Consider the following 25,237-nt stretch of genomic DNA (forward strand, 5'->3'; position numbering starts at 1 on the left):
AAAGTCGCTTTCCATTTTCCCTTGCAAACATTAGCCCCTATAATTAGTGACAGAATTGAAACTAAGTCTGTGCTGTACAGAAGCCTGTGACGGGATCCCTGGAGGCTCTCTCTATTTAGCAGAAAAAATGGTATTGCACATAGGTATTTATATCCTATTACTTTTGTTTTTGGTGTCTGATTTAGTGCTTCCAAATAAAGATAAACAGTATAGACAGCTTTTTTAAATTCATTTATTGAGCACTGTATATTACATGCCTCTGGCTGAACCTTGCTTTGCTATGATCACAGGCAGCACCTTCTTCAAGATGGTCACCAGACGACAAGCCGCAGATTTCCCTATTCAGAAGGCTGGCTTGGTTACTCTCTACGTGGTTGCACAAATTCTTCTGATGTCAGTTTTGCATGCGTCCAAATGTAGTGCTTCATATGGAGCCATAATAGCTTGACTGAGTTGAGATATGACGACCTGTAACACACAGAGATAGTGCTGAAATTTAGATACCCCTGACCCTAATGACCACTCTGCAAATGGAGCTTGGTAGAAAAAGATGTGGACTTACTTGGCTGGGGTGCACACTCAGTGTAGCCCTCAGGCAGCAATGAATGCAGCAGCCACAATATGATTTGAGTTGTTTTCTGAAAAGAAATAGTACAGTACATTGAATGAGAGGTAAGATACTGCACCACAGCTCAATGTTCTCCTGTAATGATTACAGCATCCTTACCTTGGAAAAACACGGTCAAATTTTATGTACATCGGGTCAACTGTGGCTGAGACTTGGTTCAAAATACTCCTGTTTGTAATTCCTGAAAAAGAAAAAATGATGTTGAAGACATAACAGGTAGTGTAAAATGAAAGACTGTCTTAGGGCAGAGATGCCTTATGCTGTACCTGGGCCATAAAAATCATAGAGGGGCCTCTGCCTCTCCTTATAATCTAACCCAAGAAGTTTAGTGACTTGTTTTGTGATGTCTAAGCTGACTAAAATACATGGCAATATGTTTAGCATGCTTCATATCATTAGAAGAAGAATAAATCCAGAAACCTCTACTGCATCGTCCCTTCTTGCTTGGGGCAACCATTCTTCTTCATCAGTATCTGACCATAGGACAGTGCCTGTGGGGAGGAGCGGATACATTTGTTAAGACTGCCAATGGCATTCAACTTTGAGCTAACATAACTGGCTGCTGTGTTGTGCAGACTCTTTGCTGTATTTTACAGTACCTTAGCTTTCTATGTTTCCATTCATGCTTGCAGTGCACTGTCTCTGGAGTGGACTTGAGAAATGCAGACATTGAAGATGTACAATACATATTATAGGCACAGACCTGTGTGTTTCTGGGTTGTGAGCTCATTCTGTATAATGGTATTGATTTCCTTTTTAATCTTACTGTCGGAGAAAGGAAGAACTGGAAATAAATGAATACCATCACTGTGAAAAAGGCATACCGTAATGCATGGTAAAAATGCAAACAGCAAAAAAAAATTGTGTGGCCACTCTTCAGCACCCTACATCATGTGTCTCTTTTTAGTGGTCCATTACATAATGGACAGGCAGGAGGATATGAATGAAGCTAGGTCTTCAACACCTTGAGCATGGATTGTGCATCTGAGAAATTATATATCCCTTTTTCCAAAGTTCTCAAAATTGGGTGCTAACCACTTGCTTTACCTTAATAATCTGTAGTTCTTCACTCTTCTTCCATCAACATATTTTTTAAAAATTGCTTGTTATAGAGAGACCTACAATATTGTGTTACTGTATACTTAGCAAGAATGCGTGGAAAATCAGAACACTGGTTGTTCATGCCCACACATACAGGTAACCTAAAACAGCAAGGGTTTCACTACTGGGAGATCAGCAACTGTGCAGACCAGCATTGGATTGATAGCATTTGAAAGGAGGACCACAGCCAAAGCAATGCTATGAATCCACAAGCATTGCGCGCTCCAGTCAAGTCTTTAACATGCTTTCTGGTTAAGGCATAAATTGGGACCATCACTGTTGATACCAGTTTCTGGGCAGATATGTTAAGGCCAGAGGACAGGCCATCCTGACAAAGAGGTACCATGTTGAAACCCAGAAGCAGCTCAAATTGGAGAGTCTGAAAGTATGACGTATAAGTACAGGTCCCTGTGCGGTTACACTAGCATGAATAACTTAGTTCTCTGCCTGGCATCAGTGGCTTCTTGAAGCTCTTTCAAACAACTCTGGAAGCCAATACAAGTAGAGAAAGTACCTGCAGAAATGCTCGAGTAAGTGATCCAAAAGGTCATCCCTGAAAATAAACAGGAGGACTTGGCAATGAAGGTTTCCAGAAAACACAATTGGCCACCCAAGATGGGCCTTCCAGACTACATCCATGCAATGAAAAGTGCAATATCATTACTGTACATCTTCCTGAAGCTCCGTTTCAGAGACACACGGCCCTACTACTTAGTAGCAAAGAACTCACAGGCTTTCCTCTGCCACTCCCACCTCTTCCCCACACTGTTTCAGGTGCAGACGATACATTACCAGACCAGATAAGCGATCATGGACCTCAACCAGGTTTGAATGGAAGTGGAGGCTGACACACCTGTTATTATGTCCCACCATGCCAGCAGACATGTTATCTGTGTTAATGGTGGTTGATGTGATTAATGAGATAAAATCATTTTCATAGATTCTGGAGAGGGAGTCAGTACACCAGTGCTCTCTGTTGGGGCATGCTACAGAAACTAGAAATTCACAGAGAAAACACTGAATGACTGGCATGTAAGCCTACACATGAAAGAGCATGACCTTTTGTGAAATTAGTGGTCACTTTGGCTGTCAAAACCTAACCACTAACATGCATTTTTGATTAATTCTGATGCTTCTAAAATGTTGTCTGGAGGCTTCCACTTCTTCATTGTTTAGTCTGGTGTGTTCCTTTTGAGAGGGCTGACTGTGGTTGTAGGTACTTACAATACCCCAATCAGAACAGTAGTACCTGAGCACGTCCCAAGTTTTTTTTTTTTTTTTTTTTAAATTTACTGTACCCTCTCAAGACCCCTGTGAGGTAGGGAGGGTTATTATCCCCTTGTGCAAAATGGCATACAGGTCCAAATCACACAAGAAGTCTGTGGCAAAGCTGGAAACTGAACACACTCTCCTAATCTCCAGTTCAGTGCCTTAGCCATAAGAGAAGTCATTTCTCCCTCTTTGTGTTTAATGGTCACTTAACAAGGTTGCTGTGGGCAGAAGGAATTCTGTGGCTAGGAAAAGAGATGCTTAGTAAAAGCAGTTGAGAATCAAGTTAGAGTAGATTTGTATCTAAGATTTCTTGTAGCATGGTTCATGCGCGAACTAGAAGATAACAGCTGGGAATTCATTTAGTTTGTCAACAGTTTAACACAGAGCTACAGTAAAAATTTCATCACAGCCAAGCTTAAAAAAAAATCCAACCACAAGCCTCTAGACTAAATCAGCGACTCACCTTCTTCTTCTAATTATTTTAAGAGAACAAACACCTTAATAGTCTGCTGTAAGGAAAAAGGGTTTCTGCAGATGCTTGGTGTCTGGGAAGGTGCACTAGTTACCTTCTTTAAACGCCAATACAAATCTCTCTTATGCAGGTAGAGTTAGGATGCTGAATTTATTTATCACCACTATTTATATTACTACTAACAGGAGACTTCTGCAGACAGCAGCCCATATTTTGATGTGGAAATTCCCCACAATTAATTCTGAGATTTTACTGAGTTCTGTCAACATCATAAGTCACCTGCTTTTGGAGAGATGAGGGAGGAAGAGTACTTTATTGTTTCAGGGAAACAATAACCAGCAGGAATTATTATTAGATTTCATGTCCTCTTTACATTTCAAAATGTATTATCATCAAGATGGATGCTGTATTTTTTTACATCACAAAAATCAGCAGTGCCAGTAAAACTGCAAATTGACATACAATATATATTTCAAATCTTAAAAACGTTCTGACTGCTTTGAGAAACCAATTCTCTCCTTCCCCTATGTATGAAGGTAGGTAGTTAGAGTGAAACATATTGGACCTGTGCTTGTTGTAAGTTAACAAGAAGTTTAACTTCTTCATGCTTGCCCAGATGGTAGGAGTAATTGTCATTGTTCCTGGTCAGGTCAGGAATTGCATAGTTAAATGAGGGCACTCTTCCAGAAGAACCAGGTAAGAGCTGAGCTTCATTAATAACAAAAAAATCCACAAAGCTTTGATGGTGGAGATAGAAGACATTTGTGTGACCTAGTACGTTGCTGAACTGAAACACCAGCCAATGAACTGTATTGTGGTACTTTACTAGGAGGAACCGTGCAGCAACCAGGAGGTGGTTTCGGTCCCAGGATGCCCATAAGAGGAACAGAGGTGGAATGGAAGTCTGGGAGAATGTTTTCCTTTCACATACGCTTAAGAAATTCAGGGGAAACCCCCCCCCCCCCAAATATTGTGTTGTTCTGTAGCCTGCCAGAGCAGGGAAAAAAACAACACACCTCAAACAAGTGCCACCTTAACAGGCAAAACTGACCTGTTGGACATGCAAGTTATGTAAATTGTATTTAACATCTGGATAACTGAACTTTTGGATTTTGTAGTTGTAAGGAATAAAACACAAGACAAAATGATGCCTGTATAATACAGGGGTAGGTAATTTCCTCTTACTGGCAAATGTACACAAGAATTAAGTTTCAAATTGCGAGTCCACAAAGATCTACACACAAAACCTGGAACATCTGTAAATATCTGGCTGTCATTAACTGTGAGCCAGTTTATCTGTGCAGTGACCTGCAACCATGCAAAAATGCCCTGCAGATAGCAGGGAAGCCATAGCAGGAGGGCAGTTATTTCCTATTCAGGGTAAGGTTAAAGACACCTAAAAATAAAGTGAATTTGCTGTGGCCCAGATGCAGCTTAAAGCCAGATCCATTCTTCTGCAGACCTGGGCCCATTTGTCAGTCAAAGGGGTGTACTCATCACCTAGTCTGCAGAACAGGTAGCCAGGAGCAGCAGCATGGTTGTTGCCTGATCCCTGCTATCTTGCTGGGCCAGTCATCTACCAGCTGATCTCTCCTGCACCCACAGGTTACGTGTTGAGCTAGCTGGTGGTGTCACAGAGAAGACAGAGAAAGGGCAGTAAGCCAATGCCCAAATGATGGCTTATAAAAGGTAAGTGAAGAAATTAATAAATTCTGTCAGATCAGAAACTGGTTACAATGCAGAAAACCAAGTTCAGGTATAAATGGTCAATTTTCAACATGAAAGAAAGTTAACAGGGTTGCCCAAAACATTTATACTACGACTGGTGTTAGTTAGCATATTAGTGAACTTGAAGAAGAGTGGCAATGAACAATGAGATGGAAAAGTTTATAGATGTCCAAACTGTTTAGATTAGTCAGGCCTAAACGTGTCTCTAGGGAACTCCAAAAGGATCCAACAAAGATAGGTGATCTGAATGGCAGATGAAACGCAACATGGACAAGTACAAGGAAGTTCATGCCGGAAGGAACAATATGAACTATGCAGATATGCATATGAGTTATAAACTAACTGTGAAAGTTCAGGAAAAGATGACCTAAGCATCTTTGAGGACTGCTCTCTGAAGACATTAGATCTATGTGCAATGGCAGTCACAAATACAAACAAGAAAGTAAGGCTGAAGCAAGAAACTAAAACTAAAAATATTATAAAAAAAAACCTTGTACTCTGTTCAGTTTTGGTCATCTCATCTTTAAAAGGATACAGCACTAGATAGAAAAGGAACCAAAAAGGGCAATGGATTTGAGGCTTAGAAATATTTCCATATGAGAGATTAAAAAGATTAAGATAATTTAGTTGGGAAGAAAAGTAAGCAATGGCAAGACAGCGGTATCTAAATATAATGAACAGTCTAGAAAAAGTCAATCAGGAGCTCCTATTATATCTTGTGCTATAATACAAAAAACAAGGGAATACTCAACTACATTAAAAGGCAACTAATTTATAACATACTTTACACAATGAGTAATTAAACTGTAAATAACTCACAGCCACAAGATTATGATGGAGGACAGACCTTACTAGGCTTCACATAAGAACTCTCTATAAAATGTCTAGACTATCTAGAATAAAAGTTTATATGGGATATCAATCGTCATGCTTCAGGATATAAAACAAGTACTAACTGCTTGAAGTCACGAATAATCTTTCCCAAAAGCATACTATTGCCTAATCAGCTGCTATGGGGAATCTTACATTCTTCTCGGAAGTGCTTGGTATGGGCTACTGAGAGACTGGATACCAGTAACTGGACCTTTGGCCTGAAATGATATGGCACTACCTGTGTTTCTAATTCCTAATGTGCTCCGGATTGCAACAAAACATCCATCTCTCATTATTGCTACTTGATTAAACTTAATCTAAGTACACTCATCTTCCATTCTACTTACAGTGCTACTGAAAAACAATGCACATATCCAAGATTGGAAGCCAAATTAAAATTTAACAGACTTCAGCTCTTAGGATCCTATGCTTTCTATTTTAGCAAGAGCAGCAGCTGTGTCCTTTGGATTGTGTGTGTGTTCCGATTAAGACAACTAAATGTCTCTTCATTCTTGTTACGTGTCATCACGTTAGAGGCAACATCTACCAAGTTGTTTGATTGTTAGTGTTTTGCATCACCCAAATCTATTATGATGCTGTGTTGTGTAATGCAACTGACGAGTTTCAGTAACTTGCTTAGACTGTTGCTACTTCCTTGCAACAGGGACTGAGTTTGATACATTGAGTTATCTGCTCAATATATCACAGTAAGGTATAAACAAGTAGTAGGCTTTTTGTAGACTGTTGCCGCTATATCTAATGGGAACGAGGTGATGAAATGTATAATGATCCTCATTGCTGGTTAAGGAACATAGTTGGGCGGTTTAGGCCCAAAACTTAGTAACTCAATGTTTTTAAATGGAGCAATGAAATAGTTTGGATTTAAATATCCCTTGGAAATATTTGCATTTTGCTGGAATGGCCAAAACGGTCAACTATGGGGAAGGTTTTCATCATTTTGACATTTGCCAACTAGTAAAATGAATCGAGACCACCAAATACAGATTCGTTTTTATGAAGTCATCTCTAGTCAGAGCACCTTTAACACATACATTTTTTCATAGTCAGACAACACATTTCTTTCACTGCTCCTCAAGAATAACTTCCTGAAAGGGTTATCTGCATAAGAAAGCTCAAGTGTTGTACTCAAACATTTGATGAAGAGGCATTCAGAATGGATCTTACCTTGGCTGGCAGTTGAGCTTGGACAGCTTTATAATGAAGTTTTAGGGAAGAGATAATACAGATGAGATTTTTGCCTTCCCATATTCCTTCCTTGCCTGATTTTCAACCGCTTTTCCTTCCCTTCTGGCTCCTTTTCCTCTACATTCAATTACACTCTTTCCCCTATCCATAGGGAGCTTTCACTCAGTCACACTACCTCTTTCTAGCTATGGCCTCTCGAGCCCACATCCCTTCCTCAGGGCCGCCCAGAGAGGGAGGGCAAATGGGGCAATTTGCCCCAGGCCCTGCGGGGGCCCCGCCATGAGAATATAGTATTCTATAGTATTGCAACTTTTTTTTATGGAAGGGGGCCCTGAAATTGCTTTGCCCCAGGCCCCCTGAATCCTCTGGGCAGCCCTGCCCTTCCTTCCCCTTTGACTTTCATCCAATCTCTCCAATGGGGCTTCTGCCTTCTCCCCTCCACTGAAATGACAAGCAAGAGGCTGTTAGTGACTTTTGGGGGAAGGTCAAGTTTAAGGGTGACACTATATTTATTCTCCCCATTCTGCTCCCTGGATTCACTCACCTGTGGATGTTGTCATCACTCCTTATCCCTGAAATCACCTCCCTGCCCTAGGCTCCGACTGATTCAAATCCCTCCTGTAACCCACTTCTTCTGCACAGCATTTAAGTGCAAACCCATCCGAATATACTTTTATCACCACTTCCATTTTTTAACTCAACAAACAAAACTGTTAAACCAACAAGGAGGTTCTGAGAGCGTCACTAATGCTTCTGCTCTTAGCTGGCTTCTGAAGCTCAGCTCACAAAAGAGCTCTTCTAGAACCGAACAGGTAGTGTCCCTGTATTTTAATTAGATGAGTTACAGAGTAGAAATAAGCTGGTTGTCCATTACCTGTAAAAAAAACAAAACCATTGACCTGTTCCTAAATTTGGAATGGGTCCATTTTCCCTCTTGAATATAAGTATAAGGGCTTTATTGAGGAAGACAACTAATGCAAGAGCTAGAAGAATTTAAAGGAAGAACAAGTCAACAGGAAACACTATCAAGAACCAGAGCCAGTAACAGATAAACTAAACTAGAGGACTATTTTAGAGCCATTAAACGCTTGCTCCACATTGAATAGCTGCAGAGCAACTATATTAGAAAAGACACATAGCACATAGGCAAGAGTACAAATTTCAGTGGCAAAACTCAACATTTGGATTTTAAAATGAAATCCATCTATCTGAATTTTTAAACACCATGCAAAAAGTTTTCTGTAACTTTTTTTTCATTATTTGAATTATGGTTGAAATAACTGATTGCATAATAGAAATCTTTTGCTAGTATGGGGGGAGGGAGGGAAGGATTCCGCAGTGAATATATTAAGATGGTAGCTATGGAGGATCTTAAATCAAAATCCAGCAAGAAAAAAACCCACATATTTATAAATATACACCATGAATTGATATGTACCACCTACACACACTCCTGGCAATCCATTGCATCTGGATAGTAATAAAATATAAAGAACTCTCCCCTCCTGAAAAAATACAAGTGACTCAGATATGCTGCTTAACCTGGAAAATACATATATCGTTAGATTCTAGAAGGAAGATTTTCCACATGGATGGACTTGTGAACAGAATAGAAAGCTCTCAGTTGTTTTAAAAATGTCACAGACAACCAACCAAAAACAATTGGGTTTCATCCTCATTACCAATTTGTTTACCTAATTAACACAATACATTTTTCTCCTCCTGTGCCAGCTGCAGTTGACCTCAGTCAGTCAATTTCATGGAATTTACCAAATGCAACTTGTTCTGATGGCACATACAAACTTGGATATGTATCTTACATGGCAATTGCAAAGCTGTGACCTTACTAGCTACAAGGAGGCAAGCTTCCAGATGCTTCACAATGTACTTATTTTTCTTAAAGAGTCATTCTTGCCCCCATGATTTTTTAAAGAAAGTAATTCCCCACTTTTTAGATTATCAAAATACCACACAAAAATGTTATATGCATGTCAGCTCACATTTCTAGGTGTTTAATCTGAAAAAGCCCATGTTAAAATGGCAGTTTAAAAGCTAAACATTCAGGTACTTCAGTTAAGGTTCCTATAGCAACCATAGCTTAAGCCCCTTGTACACATATAGTACTTTGTGGCATATATATGTGCCTTACGGCAATGTTGTAGTTACTTTAGAAAACATAACTGGTTACATCCCAATGAAGCATCCACTCATTAAAAAAAAAAAAAGTCAGTGGATGACGAAGAGATGCAGTAGGCATAAATTTTAACTGGCTATTGCACTCCAATACAGTCGCCTTCTGACACCTACCTACTAGAACTTGGGGAAGAAACTTAAGTCCACAGCCTTCAGCAGTGTTGCAAATCAATGCTGGAGGAGCTCTGCAGTGACCTTGCATCAATCTGTATCATCAATTAATATCAATTCCAAGGTAGTTTCACAGCACTCAACTACAGACCCAGCAGGCAAACCTGCAATGGTAGCCTAGCTAGAGAACCACAATTTCAAATAATGATTACAAAAAAAAACCTTAACAAGAGAGCTGAGATTCAAAGAGTACCCTTAATATAGCCAGTTAGATACAGAAACTGAGTTATTCTCAGTCATAGGTTAAGCCTACACTATGAGTTGAGGGTGTGATTCTCAGCTCCTGTAGACATACTCATACTAGCTCTCATCTGAGCTAGCGTGCTAAAAATAGTGGCATAGCTGACATAGCATGAATACCAGCAGCGGCACTGGCTAGCTACCCTGAGTACAAACTCTCTTGTACCCTGTAAGTATGTATTCAGGGCAGCCAGTCCATGCCATCGCTGCCCATGCTACCCCACCTATACTACAATTTTTAGTTTGCTAGCTCAGATAAGAGATAGCACAACTATGTCTACGGGAACTGGGAATCACACCCCTAGCTCCCAGGGCAGATGTAACCAGAGCTATGTAGGAAAAATGCATGTCTCTAACTATTATCATCAAAGAAGGCCTTACCCCAGAATTAATGTGTCTCAGTCAGGAGCTGGGATTTCCACATGGGGTACTCTGTTGTATATTAATGACAGAACCCATAGGCTGGTAACAGAAATGTTTTAAACTCATTGGAGAGTTGTCAACCAAAAGAAAAGTGGTTAGAAATGTTTTTATTCAATAAATAAATGGAAAGAAGTGTGCAGTGCTAAGCAACTAGGAATTCATCGTCTGTATGCTGCAGAAGTTTAGACTCATTATATATATATATATATATATATATATATATATATATATATATATAAAAATCCAGTGGATTGGTGCAAGACAGATTTTAAAGGATAAGTGAGTCTACTCCTTAATTTAAACAGCAGCTGACTTACTGTAGAGGTCACTATGGAGCAAATCAAAGAAATGCTGAGCAACCCTTCCCATGAGCTAGGCTGTTTCAGGGAGCAACCATGGAATACAGTAGAATGGATGCTTTATTATGAGTGTTTTTTCTTAAGGCTGGTGTGCCAGGGGAACAGCTCATCAGTTAGTGGTAAGCTTTGCTGAAAATACAACTTGAGCAATACCACAAAGAGGGCCACAATGGACACCACACGCAATAACCAAATCAGATCTAAGAAGTTAAACAGTACAGAATACCTCAAAGATAACCCACAAGATTTAAAAAAAAAAAAAATCCTAGCTTAAATTCTTAGTACTCATTATTTACTGGGGATGGGTTAAGATTTCTTCTCAACACAGTGAACCACACAGTTTTTCTGAAAACGCTCCAAGTGGCTGCTACAACATGGAACTCTGAACACAAGCACAAATACTAGACCTGTTCACAAATTTATGTACCAAAAATACAAAGGAAGCAGATAATGCAAATGTATCTAAGCTATATAACACAAGAACAGATGCCAATGTTCCTTTGCAGTTATGCAATGTAGCTGTAGCTCTGTCGGTCCCAGGATATTAGAGAGACAAGGTGAGTGACGTAATAGCTTTTATTGGTCCAATTTCTGTTGGTGAGAGAGACAAACTTCAGATTTACACGGAGTTATTCTTCAGGACCGGATTCTTTTTAAATCCTGGTTATCCAGAGAATATTAATCAATACAACTCCCTGGAGAATTTAAAGTGGCAAGTATATTGTTCAAGGCATTACTGTTTCCCCATATTAGAAGGTTTGTACACCTGTGACATTCATATATAAGGACTTTCCATTCTTTATTTTACAAGAGAGAAAAATACCCAATCTGAATGCACGATTCAAGCCAGGATGTCACTGACATCTTCAGCAAAAATGGAAACTGAGGTAAGTCCATATTTCAATGCCAACGTCCTCACCAAACATTCCTGGGAGAATATTCTACACAGAACAAAAAAAAAAAAAAAGTCTCTAAAACACTCTTGCTGTTTATTGATTCACTAAGACAGGGGCCTTCCAACACTTTAATAGAAAGATAGTCTAACAGAGCAACTTCTCTTCCATTCATGACTGCACAATCAACCTACTTTCTTATATGCAATTATGAAACATCCCTTTGGAAAATACAGCAATTACTTACCTGTTTAAGTAGTAATAAGGAAGTATTGAGGTATTTTACTTTTTAAAACCTATCTTTAATGTCATATGCATTTTGTCCCTTGGGGGGAGGGGAGGGAAGAAAATTAATTACACTGGTACTTTTGCAATTCATTTGGTCACTCATTCTTTTCTTCTCTCCTTGTACACACTTCCATGCTACCTGGGCATCTTCTTCCCTGTAAATGCTGCCCAGATTGCAGCTTTCCTTGGATGCTTCTCACCCATGCGCTGGTTCTTCTCCTCATGGCAGGTCCTGTTTGCTGGCAGCCCTGAGAGTCACCACCCTATTTCCTTTCCTCTTTCTGGAGCAGGGGCCCCTAGAGAAGGCATCTACAGTGGCTCTTTCTCAGTTTCAGGAAAGGCATCTAGACACTTTTTCACCAGGAAGAACCTGGACAACTATAAAAGCCACTGGAAGCAGAAGAGGGAGCCAAGACCACGTTATCTGCTATCTCTCCATATCAGCTTCACTTTTCCCTTCTCCAAAAGCGGCTTTTTTCCTGCCCCCCCCCCCTTTTTTCCCCATTAGAAATAGTGGGTCTTGGCTCTGGAGGACAAGCGAACTAGTAAAATAAGAAAGTAACAATAAAAGGAAACGGACGCGTCAGCCCTCTGAGCACTCAGTTAAAGCAGTGAGGTGATATTTATTTAGACCGCCTAAAACTCTGATTTTGTTAAAACCTATTGGTACTGCAACACTTTTTTCTTTTTAAATGAAAACAATATAATTCTGGGGGAAAAAACTTCAAAGACATCGTTATATAGCATAAAGATACAGTTAAGACCACAAGTAAAAATAAAATCTTCCTCTGCAATGCACCTTTTGCAGCCTAGCCAGCTGCTAGTAGCACTGTGATTTGGGAGTAACCACCACATTTCCAGGACAGAAGAAAAGGAACATTACAGGTGTAACAACTACAGGGGTTCAATCAAAGGACGAAAAATGCTCCATGAGCAACTTTTGCTGACAAGTTCTGATGCGGCATTCATGTAGCTCTGATGATATCATGACTGCCTCCTTTGTCTTCTGCAAAGGAGGATTTCCCATAGTGTAAAGGGGGAAAATGGTGATCTGGGTATAAACCAATGAGATCAGGTATACTACCCGTCTACGCTGGTTTCAGGTAGGCCAGGCAAGGAGAGAACATCTATGCCCAGTTGCAAGGGAAGGGGACTGGCACAACAAACATAGTTATTTCTAAAGCTCACAGTGTTTATTACTAATTATATAAAGCCCAAGCTAAGGTCACACATTCAGTTAATTCTGCAGCTGAAAAAGCTGTTAAATATTTATGACTGTAATAAACCGATATTGATTTACTGTGCAGTCTCCCAAACTCTAGTCTAATCAATTAGAGTTAACAAAAAAGAGCTCAAGCTAAGGATTTACACTTCAGGCAAAATTTGTTTTGAACCTTTTAGCTGTGTATATCATCCGGCAGAAGAGTGGGAAAGAGAATGGTGAAGACTCTGGGCAATTTAAAGACCACATTTTATTTAATACAAATAAAAATCAAGTTTCCTACTGTCACTTGCTGTTTAGTGCATTTTGCCTGCCTATATTTCAGACATAAAATTATTTTCTTATCTACATGTACCATAGGGAAAGCTAGTTACCTGGGACTCTACCCCTTTTAAGACGTTATGGAAGATTTTCCTAGTCAGATCTTGTGATTCAGCGAGCATCAAATTGTCGGGAACTCACCTAGCTCGTATGTGTCTGATGTTTTGACGTACCTATACTTTGGCTCATTCACTTTATGCTGTCACTTGGAAATGATCTTCCAAGTAAGAAACCTGAGTTCAGATGGATAGAGTCGCTGAAAAGAAACTTTCATCACTTTTGGCAGGCTCTTATTAATGTCCGATGATTAAGGGATTTTTAAAAATAAATGGAGGCGGGGAGGGAAATTAAATGTATCTATCTAGCAAATATCCAGTGCTAATCAGTCTATGTTTAAACACACCTGACTAATAAAAAGGGTTGAACAGTTTTTCTGGGGGACATTCAAAAGGGAACCAGAAGGGACAGGGCCGGCTCCAGCATTTCTGCCACCCCAAGCAAAAAAAAAAAAAAAAAAAAAAAAAAAGCAAAAACGGGGGGGGGAAATTGGAAAAAAAAAAAAAAAAAAAAGCCGCGATCGGCGGTGGCAGTTTAGCGGCAGGCCCTTTGCTCCTAGAGGGAGTGAGGGAACCTGCCAGCCCCCTCTCCCTTGCCGCCCCAAGCACCTGCTTATTAAGCTGGTGCCTGGAGCTGACCCTGAGAAGGGACATCACAGCATAAACTCCTACTTAAGTAATAAGCTCTTCTTGGAAAAGGCAGACCTTCACAATACACCTACTCAAACATTATGCCTCTAGAGCACTGCCCTAAAAGGAACCAGATTGCCAGGCAGACACATTCTGGGTTAAGGGGAGCAAGGGGTCTTTGTGCCAAGTGATCTGTGGCCAGGCTTCCCACTCGATCAGGCCAGCCACTGCCATCTGCAGCTGGGTAAACAAGCATGTGTCAGGATCAGTAGAGAGCTGGTAAACTAATCAATCCTTGTCTTTCTTGACAAGGGGCAATTTGGACACTTCTTTAGTTATTAAGCAAGTCATTTCACCTCTCTGCCTCAGTTTCCTTTTCTGTAAAATGGGGAATAATGATACATCTCTCTTTTGTAAAGTGTTTTGAGACTGATTGAGGACAAGCGCTATAGAAGAACTAGGTATGATGATTATTATTTTGTGCTCCACATTATTGCTCCCTTAAGTGGCAAGCAAAAACGCAGTGAGGACAAAGCTTCTTATGACAGGAGTCATGACTTTGCACCTCTTGCATCTCAATTTAGAATAGAGATTTCACACTTAACAAAAAAGGATAGTGGAATCAAACAACCCAACCTACAGAGACCTGACTGCACTGACAACCCCGGTAGAGAATCCTCTTGGTTCAGTTTAAATGGCCATGCTTTAGAACACGCATGACTGAAAACACAGAGAAGGCTGATGTCCCAAAGAGTATCCCCCCTCACTGCACCAGAGAGAAGCTTGCATTAGTAAGAAAATATATATCCATATTCTGCCTAAATGTTTAGACATCCTGAGAATCTGTCAAAATCTCAGAGAGCTCCCAAGTTCTCAGAGGCTCCTGCCTGAGTCATCAGTGAACACAAGGTGCTGGAAGATAAGCACAGCACAGAGATTAAAGGGGAGGTACTGGTGTGCCAAGCTTTACTGAGAGTGCAACAATTCCACGCTCTAGACTAGAGGATGCACTAATGTGCCAACATGCAGAGCAGGAGCAGATGTGTCAAATCTCACAGCAGCAGCAGCAGGAGGCCAGGTTCACAGGAGGCACCAATGCACAGCAGTCTCAAGAGAGGAAGTTGATGCAGTGCCAAGCCCCACAGAAGGGATCCTGTCCTATTGAAAGGGCCAATTAGAGTAAAGCTGGGAGCTATAAGACACTAAGTTCCATAGTGGGAGTTGTAATGAACTCCTCTGGAAGCACTCAGCACCAAAGCCATATGAATGCACAAAGATCTAAAAGAGAACCAGTCTTCTCCTATATGCTTCAGCTGGACACCAATCTATACCAACTTGATTCAGGGTCTCCCATTATTGAAACAGGCAGTGTACATATCTGGAACTCTGAGAACTCAAAATCTTGTGGTGGAAGAATATTCCATCTGCTTATGTCACTGGGACTCAATGTTCTATAGTGATGCATAATGGATCTGCTTGTCTAATCCCTAGAGCATCAAGAGATGGAGTCCACTGGAAGAGAGACAGAACAAATATGAAGCATTGCTACATTCCATGCTGCATCCGGCACCAGAGTAACAACAATAAACATCTTTCAGTGTACCACAAAGGAGTGCATTGAAAGAATCATATGTAAACATTTATATTGCATGAAGCACAGAGATACGATGCAGAATGGGGCAGAAGCCTTAAGGCAATGGTGCCTCTACATTCAATCTAAGGATGGAAATACACAAGAGTGGATTACAAAAATGGGGGAGTTGAATAAGAGTCTGAAGAAACTCTTAAAGCAGCAAAAATTACTGAAATAGGAGCTATCATGTCTCAACCACAATGTAGCCCAATGTTGAATACATCAAAATCCCAGGAACTGCAGCATATAAAAACAAGTAATTTGGTAATGACAGGGATTCGGGGAAAAGGGATAAAAGATATCCAACTTCAGAGAAGAGAGGCATGGGGCCAAGGGAGGTGGAGCTGTGATTGTTAGAAGCCAGTGAACAATTCATGTCTAGCTGTTTTGCCAGTCACATTTATAAGGGCTGGCATGTTCTGGGGCCTCTGGGGTACTTAGATGGAAAGTGCTTAGCAAGGAAATAGCCCTTAAACAAGTCTTTAGGTAACTCAGAGGGTAAAAAAATAAAACTCCAATAACCAAATTTAAAAGCATGGAGAGTTCCTGCATGATCTACACTGGAGGCAAGAATGAAAATCCTGCGCAGATGGTATCTTTAAAGAACAAGAGTTACTCCCACTAACCTGACAAAATAAAATTCTCATCCACAGCCTTCTTTTTTCTCCCCAATATCACACCATATGCTGCATACAAGTTTCTACCCCCACTCAAAACAGATTTCACGTTTTAATAACTTAAGATGTAGGCTAACTGCCAATGGCTTCTGTACAACAGAAACTATATGCATCCAAATGAATTAATATGCACAAATTATTGCCAGTGATTTGGCACAGAGCAACCAACCAATAATCCACAACACATACGCCATTCCACATGCTGTTTATACATTTTCCTAGTTCCAGTATATGGCATGTTTACCTTCTGTCCATGAGAGGACAAATGCTAACTGCAGATTTCAAGGAATGGAACAGCAGGTCATGGTAAATAAAATCCAAGACCACTCTCCATCTCAATTTTGTTCTCGCAAGAGCTACTGGTCTAACGGGAAGCTCTGCTCTATATCTAATGACTAGGAACTAACTAGGTTAAAATTAAATGGTCTAATGTTTGTTCCATTTAAAAAAAAAAAATCTAGGAAACTACTGACTCATTATGGACATTCTTCATGGTCTGGCCATGATTGGGAGGTAGCGACAAATTTATGCTAGATTCAGTATCGGGAAAGGTGGTTTTTAAGGGGATTACTGGAATTTGCAACAGTCTGAAAGTGATGAGAGCAGACGGCAGTGTAAGTATGTTTAAAGAAAAGATTGTTGTTTATTTACTCTAGTATACCCGATGAACACAGGCTTTTTCTACCAAAGGCAACAACAATGAATGTGGGGACGTCTGCATGCTTAACGTTCACTATTTGTAATAACTCTGTTATTTTAAAGCTTACGAGGTCCAGTCAATAACACTTTATATATGCACTTGATAATGATCCTTCACCCTCTAAATAGACAACTCCTCAGCTGGCAGCTCCTGGTTTTTTTGTTTTTACGAAGTACTCCCAACAATTAAAATAATAAAAATAAATAATAATAATAAAAACCAATCAAAATAATAAAGATGTCCTAAAAGGACCAGCATCTAAAACACTGTCCAGTTAAAGTAGTTGAAGCTCCTTAGGTAAAAGTTCAGTGACCAAGACTCAAACTGCCTGCACTCCCTCTGGAAATTGCTCAAACAAATAATGAGGAATGGGTAAATCCTTCTAGTTCAATACAGCTAATAACTAACGCCCAGACAGATGACAGTGCAACAAAGTATAACAGTAAAAAAAGCAGCAACTGAACTGCTTTACCACTAAATAATCACCTAGTAGACAAATAAATGGATCAACAAGCATTTCACACTTAGAAGTTTTGTTGGCATCTGTGGAAAATGAGGGAGTTAGCTGTATTATTTGTTATGAAAATTATACCTGCTCAGTTTGTAGTGCTACCTGCTTGAACTCAAACTTAAGCTGCGGTCTGGCTATATGCAGGAAGCGCAGACAACGACTTTCGATAAGCCAAATCACCACATTCCAAAGACAATACACATGTGAATTTCTTTGAAACTTCACCTCCCACTGAAGTCTGGCTGACAACCCCCTACATCGAGGAATAAACTGGTTCTGCCAGGCTCCAGACAGAGAACAAAATGGACTTGGAGGGTAAGTTGTTTTGGAGTGGGGGAGGGGAAAAGGAAAGACAATAAAAGGTGGGCCTCTAGCACACCCAGAGCATGCTGCCAGAGAGAGCATGCTTTTTTCCCCACCCCAGAGACAGAGACAACTGAGAAGGGCTCACCCAAGATGGAAAAGAAAGTTAAAAGGGGAAATCTGTGTATATAGTTTGTTTTTACTTTTTGTTCCATGTGCTATATACTTTTGGGTAAATAAATAATGCCTGATGTTGAAGAAGCTGGTTTTGAGTCACTTTAATCATCTTGCTAATCACTGGTCCCAAGAGGAAAAGGGCTTACAGGTGCCAAACCCAGCTGGGCACATCAGGGTAGCAGTTGGTAAACAGCAAGGCTGGAACCCAGAGTGGAAGGACTGTGTGGTTCCTCCCAGAGAGGGGTGAAGGTAGTGAACCCTGACTCCAAAAGGGGGCACTCTAGACCAGGGGTGCCCAACCTGTGGCTCCGAAGCCACATGCAGCTCTTCAGAAGTTAATATGCGGCTCCTTGTATAGGCACCGATTCCGGGGCTGGAGCTACAGGCGCCAACTTTCCAATGTGCCCGGGGGGGGGGGGGGGGGGGGGAAGGGAGGGGGAAATTGCTCACTGCTCAACCCCTGGGTCTACCACAGGCCCTGCCCCCACTTCACTTCTTCTAGCCCCCCCTCCCCCCAGCCTGCAGTGCCCTCGCTCCTCCTCCCCCCCCAGCCACCTGCACATCATGAAATAGCTGATCGGGAGGTGTGGGGAAGGAGAGGGAGGCGCTGATCTGCGGAGCTGCCAGTGGGTGGGAGGCCCTGGGAGTGGGGTGGGGGAGCTGATGGGGGCTGCTGACGTATTACTGTGGCTCTTTGGCAATGTACATTGGTAAATTCTGGCTCCTTCTCAGACTCAGGTTGGCCACCCCTGTCTAGACAGACTAAAAGGATTATAAAGTGCAGCCTTCCCTGTAGCTGTGACAGCATCATGAACTATAAGAATGATGCTTTTGCAATATGTCAGCAGAATCCTATAAAAGGCTTCCAATAACCTCCAGAAATCAGGGGCTAGCAGTCATCAGAAAGTAGAACCTCAGCATTCCCAAGGGAAATGCTATTACAGTATTACTTTGGAAAGACTGTCCAACGCCACACTGATCAGCCCCAACTTGGCCTTCTACTTTAGGTAATAATCATAGATCGGATCCCCAATACTACATAGCTAGGAACTCAGATGATAAATTTGGAGTTAAGCCCGAGTCCTGGACTACCAGTCTACTGCTGTACATGCTGGAGAAGGCTGCCTTCCAAATTATATCCTTTATAACATACATAGGGATTTGAGATGAGGGAGGGCGAGCTAGTAACCACCACAAGTTATAAAATTAAAATGTTTTCTATGCAAATATGCATGACTGTTTCCCAATAGAGGATAACAGAATAACTCAGCCTCAATTTCATTCATCTGGTTATTTCACCTATAGATCATTTCAGAGCCTTCAGGAGTTTTAGTAGAGGCAGAAGCCCTTGCAACAACGTATTTTTGGTTTTTACTCAATTTGCAGCTTGTAATCCCAAATTTCATGCTGTGCAATATATTCTATATAAATATGAACCAAAGTCTTCTGATGTCTGTCTCTCTTTACTGGTATCATTTCTCTCTGCTAAAACATATATAAACATCCAAATACTAAAGAAAACTCAATCATAAATAACCTGTACTAGAATTCTTTATAACTTGTATGAAAAACCACTATTCCCAGGAGAGTACTGAACAGGCATATATTTTAAAAGAGGTCCTATTAAGATTGCGGTCTTGATTTAAGCCAAACTGTTCTGTGCAGAAGAAAACTGCCTCAAAGTGAAAAACCTACAAAGCAAAGCAGCAGCAAATTAAATCTTCAAGCATGACTCAAACTAAATATTTCTGCCAGAACCCACGTGTTTAGCAAGTCATTTCAAATATTCGTTTCAATGCCAATTTGTTGTCAAGCTCAGACATTTATCCTCAGGATTCAAAGCTTACTACCCCCCTCAATCAGCCCTCCTAGACAATTTGCAAAGTTTTACAGAAAATGGACACTAGCAAATATGTAAGTTTCTTCCTGTAGGGAGTGATTCCAAGAATACCACCTTAAAATGTATCTAATTTCTAGGGGCTGCTAAAAATACTCTTGATCTACAACATTTCAAGACTACCTAGCGACCTCTTTCCCAACCCATTTGCTACTAAGAGAGATCAACAAGAAGAAAAAGGACTGGCAAGATGAACATTGGCCCAACCAACCCATTTTTTGAGGGCTAGAATGGAGACCATGGTATGTAAAATCCAGAGCTATTACTTGATATAAATGTCCACACTGAGTCAGATCAATGGTCCTTCTAGCCCATTATCCTGTCTCTGACAGTGGCCAGTACCAGATGTTTCAGAGGGAGCGAACAGAACACAGTAATTTATCAAGTGATCCAGCCCGTCATCCAGATCCAGTTTCTAGAAGTAAGAGGCTTAGGGAGCATGCAGTTACTAATGGTTAAGTCATTTGTAGACCTATCCTCAAACTTCTGCAATTCTTTTCAAAATCCAGTTATTACTTTTGGCCTGCACAACATCCCTTGGCAGTGAGTTCCACAGGTTGACTGCATGTTGTGTGAAGTAGTATAGTACTTCCTTGTGATTGTTTTAAACTTGCTGCCTATTAATTCAATTGAATGACTCTTGGTTTGTGTTATGTGAATAGGTTATAACACTTCTTTATTCACTTTCTCCACACCACCCATTATTTTATAGACCTCTATCATATCCCCCACCAGTCATCCCCCCCCCCCCCCCCCCGCTGAACAGTCCCAGTCTTTTTAATCTCTCCTCATATGGAAGTTGTTCCATACCCCTAAACATTCTTGTTGCTGTTCTCTATACTTTCCCAAATTCTAATGCACCTTTTTTGAGATGAGGCAATTGGAACTGCACGCAATATTCAAAGTGTGGACATACCATGGATTTATACAGTGGCATTATATTTTCCATTTTATTTTATTATCCCTTTCCTAGTAGTTTCTAAGCTTTTTTGACTGCTGCTGCACAATGAGCAGATATTTTCAGAGAACTATCCACAATGACTCTAAGATCTCATTTTTGAATGGTAACAACTAATTTAGACCTTATCATTTTGTATCTATAGTTGGGATTCTGTTTTCCAATGTACATTATTTTGCATTTATCAACGTTGAATTTCATCTGCCATTTTCTTAGCCAGTTTTATGAGATCCCTTTGCAAGTCTTTGCAGTTAGCTTTGGACTTAACTATCTTGAGTAATTATGTATCATCTGCAAACTTTGCCACCTAACTGTTTACCGCTTTTTCCAGATCGTTTATGAATATGTTCAATAGAACTGGGCCACTTATTCTTACCTTTTGCATCCAATCTTTAAACCAGTTATTGATCCATGAAGGGATCTTCCCTTTTAGCTCACGACTGCTTACTTTACTTAAAAACCTTTGGTCAGGGACCTTGTCAAAGGCTTTCTGAAAGTCCGAGTACACTTGGATCATCCTTGTCCATGTTTGTTGACCTCCTTAAATAATTCTAATAGATTGGTGAGGCATGATTTCCCTTTAGAAAATATTGACTCTTCCCCAACATATTATAGTCATCTATTTGTCTGATAATTCTGTTCATTCCTATAGTTTCAACCAATCTGCCTGGTACCAAAGTTAGGCATACCAGCCTATAGTTGCCAGGATCACCTTTGGAGCGTTTAAAAAGAAAAATAAGTGTCATATTAGTTAACCATTAGGAACAAAGATGATGTTGGGGTAAATTGGTTTACATTTTAATTTGTTAAAACTCAAACTCTAGAACGAATAGTGGGATAAAAGCTCTCGGTGAAGACATTGGTGTCCTTCCTCTCTTCAAGCCAGGGCTGAAAAAGCTGCCACTCAGATTTCAACTATAACACTAGCTCTTCAGTCCATCAAGCAAAAGCAGGGGAATAAAGATTTGATACTACTGTTATTTCTAAAAGAGAAACTTTTTTGAGGGGGGAAGAGGAGTACAGAAAAACACATACTTTGAGGTCATCCTTATACACCTAACAGGATCAGTAAGGAGCAAAAGCATTTCACCATTACAGTTTACTGACTGCAAAAGCAGATTCAGAAAAAAATATATAATCATTTATCATTAGCTTGGTATTTTCTTTTATCAAGCACAATGAGATACACAGAATGGAACAGACTTCTTTACTAGAGCCACTAACACAAGACTCTCAAAGGATTATTTTTTCTTACTTTTCTTTGCATTAGATACAGTAGACCTGACTTTTTAAAAAAGGTTTTTTAGAAAAAAAAAAGATTTACTGCTTTTTTTTATTTTAAACCTATCAGCAACTGGATCACGTTCTTAGCTCTTCCCTGGTTTTGCTAGACCTAGTAGGTGTCAGAGGGATATGTACTGTTTGCTCCTACACCTTAACTGAAGGCAAGAGGGATTCAATATCAAGGCTTTCTTCAAACTATTAATAAATGAAGCCAAATACATACAAAAATTTTTTTAGATGATTTAGGTTCCAATTCTGCAAGAATTTTAGCACACGATTAACATCAAACAGGACTACTCACACGCTTAAAGTCAGGCATTGGCTTAAATCCCTTCCTAAATCTCGCTCTCTCTTTCAGTTTCTCATCTCTCTGTCTTGCCTCTTCTGAGATCATCATTTAATTAGCTGTCTGGTCATTTCAAGCTTTGTCTATGATACGGAATTTTACAAAAGAGAACTCTCATTGGTGCTACCACTGAGTAGTAAAAAAATCTTTCAGCCAGATCCATTCTTACTACCAAGTCAATTAAATTTGCTTTAGCAGGTTTAACTAAATGGTAAAAACACCACAGGGCACCAGAGCCTTGTCTACACTAGGGCGATCACTGAACCAATTTTTTGTTAAATTCCTATGACATGTTGCAGACTAGATAGGACACAGCTTTCTAATGTAAAATCCAAGAGAACATGTGCGTGCACGTGCTTGCTTGTGTACCCATAGACTCTCACCCACCCGCCACTCAGACCTTCTATTTATAATACAAAAGAGCAAAAAGGGGGAAAGTCCTAATATTTATTTTCTATTGCAGGTACCTTTAATATGAATAATTTACTTTCACTCTCCTGGATAAACAGTGTGACTGATTCAGCAGGTACAGCAGCAAAGCAAAGATAGTTTAGATCCTCGGACTTTATTCCTCAGTGTCAGACTGAAATATTTATATTGGATATAAATAAAACAACCCGCACCCCCAAACCCCAGCAATCCCAAATGTTCCGTCTGGACCTATCTTCAGCTCTGTAAGTAATTGGATATGGAGTCCTGCTTGCTCCAAAACAATCTCTCTCTTTGCCTCCCAAGCAGTCTCGCTTGTGGAACTTCACTGGTCTTCAATCTTCAGCTTTGCTTCTGTTTCTTCTCTTGAGAACTTATAATCAAGGTTGCTCAAGAGTCCCTTTGCCACAATAGCCACGGCCCAACAAACAACACATTGGCTGTGTCATAGGAATTGTGGCAAGGAAGACACATGTAAGCAGCCCTTGTGGTATTGGGGAAACCTGTGTGCATGATTCAGCAGAAATTTATGCATCTAGTCACATCCCCATTTATTCTTTCAGGTAAGACTGTTGTGTGATTTCAATACTTTATCTTCCAAAATCAGGTGAGAAAAACGTAAGGCAAGCTCAGCCTATTCCAACTACAATCCCTATGTTCACTACTTCACCTGCTGAATGAAGACCTCTGAAGTAAGAACAGAAGCATCTTCCTCAACTTCTATCACTTATTTAACTAATTCAGAATAGCCTTCTATTTGCACGCACGCCTGCACACTAGTTATTACTTCCATTTTCTCCCCTGGAAAGTGTTGAACTGTGAAATTAAGTTTATAGAAGATTTTGCTTTAAATACATCTACTTCCCACTTTACGGGTACATTCCTGTGCTTCAAATTTTTGCTCTGTAGTTATTTCTTTTCTTCAACCCACCACTGTCTTGAAAGACTGGTTCTCCAATGCAAGGTGCTATTTTTCAGAGCCAAGGAACAGTAAGAAATCCATTACCAAGAAATTTGTCATGTTATGGGTTTATGGTGAAATACAAATATTGTTATTTAGAAAAATTCATGTTCTACTTTCACAGAGTTTTATTTTATAAACTGATGTGTTAAAACAACATCTATAGCTTGTTTACAGTTTGGGCATTATAGCAATGGAAGTGATTCTTGATGAAAACTAATCCATATTTTTACTAAATGGGAATGAATGAGAATACAAAATAGAGATAAGCACCCAGTTTGCAAAACAAAATCCGTTCTTTTAAAAAAAGGACATTGTCAAATAAGTAATTTGCTATAACCTGGAAAACATTATTTCTTTCCCTACCTGCATTTCTAATAGCGTGCAAGGCCACTTTTTCTGTTTCCTTCTTTATTTATACACCAATTTTGCCATCTCAAGAAACACACACACTTCTAGAGAATCATAGAATCGTAGGACTGGAAGGGACCCCAAGAAGTCATCTAGTCCAGTCCCCTGCACTCATGGCAAGACTAAGGCCATCCCTGACAGGTGTTTGTCTAATCTGCTCTTAAAAATCTCTAGTGATGGAGATTCCACAACCTCCCTAGGCAATTTATTCCAGTGCTTAACCACCCTGACAGTTAGGAAGTTTTTCCTAATGTCCAACCTAAACTGCCCTTGCTTCAAATTCTGACTATAAGCCTGGCAAAGGTTACTGTAATCAGAAGAGGAAAGCATAAACACTGGTTCCTCATAGAAGTCAAGGCATTGTGCTCATATTAGTGTGCCCAAAAAAAGCTCATGAGGTACTAAAAACTCTCCATTTTAATGAGCGGTGAGATCAAATATGAAGAGACGTGCATGTCCTAGTTTCTGCTACAAAATTCTGGATTACTTTAAAATGCAGGAACAAATAAATCCTCATTTGCCTTAAAAAGTGATGATGCAAAGGTGTCATCAACTGCTAGATGTAATTTCCCTGTAACACAGTAGCATTAATAAGCTATGTCAAGAAAAGATAACCAAGTTAAACAAACTAAATATCAAGCGTTTCATTTGGGAAAAATGCTTGTTCATCTCAAAAGATTAACATCTAATTTAAAAAGGCTAAAATTATGTTTTTCTTCAGCTCAATTTATAACAGTAGATGGTAATGCAGTGATTTACAAACATTCTTTATGAAAATTCAATGCAATATTTCTGATAGTCTGTAAAGACTATCAGTCTGTAAAGTCTGATAGTACGGGGGCTGGCTGTTTCCTTTTCCCCAGACAGTACATCA

At 40.0% G+C, this 25,237-nt stretch overlaps 1 protein-coding gene and 1 long non-coding RNA gene across 4 annotated transcripts in view; both read right to left on the reverse strand.

Moving 5' to 3' along the window:
• The window catches only part of USP22 (ubiquitin specific peptidase 22), a 193,723-nt gene that overhangs the window by 42,444 nt on the left and 126,042 nt on the right, over positions 1-25,237 (reverse strand). The gene's annotated exons all lie outside the window — the stretch shown is intronic.
• On the reverse strand, positions 191-5,637 carry LOC117884458. 2 transcript variants are annotated; one of them, XR_004647567.1, is made up of 5 exons: positions 1,228-5,637; positions 1,049-1,119; positions 728-809; positions 563-638; positions 191-468 (listed from the first exon to the last, which is right to left on the reverse strand). It is a non-coding gene; the product is annotated as an uncharacterized LOC117884458 (long non-coding RNA). The 2 variants fall into 2 exon arrangements; XR_004647566.1 differs by having other exon boundaries at positions 1,049-5,637.

The sequence above is a fragment of the Trachemys scripta genome, chromosome 10, assembly GCF_013100865.1.
Source record: "Trachemys scripta elegans isolate TJP31775 chromosome 10, CAS_Tse_1.0, whole genome shotgun sequence".
Classification (NCBI taxonomy): Eukaryota; Metazoa; Chordata; order Testudines; family Emydidae; genus Trachemys; species Trachemys scripta.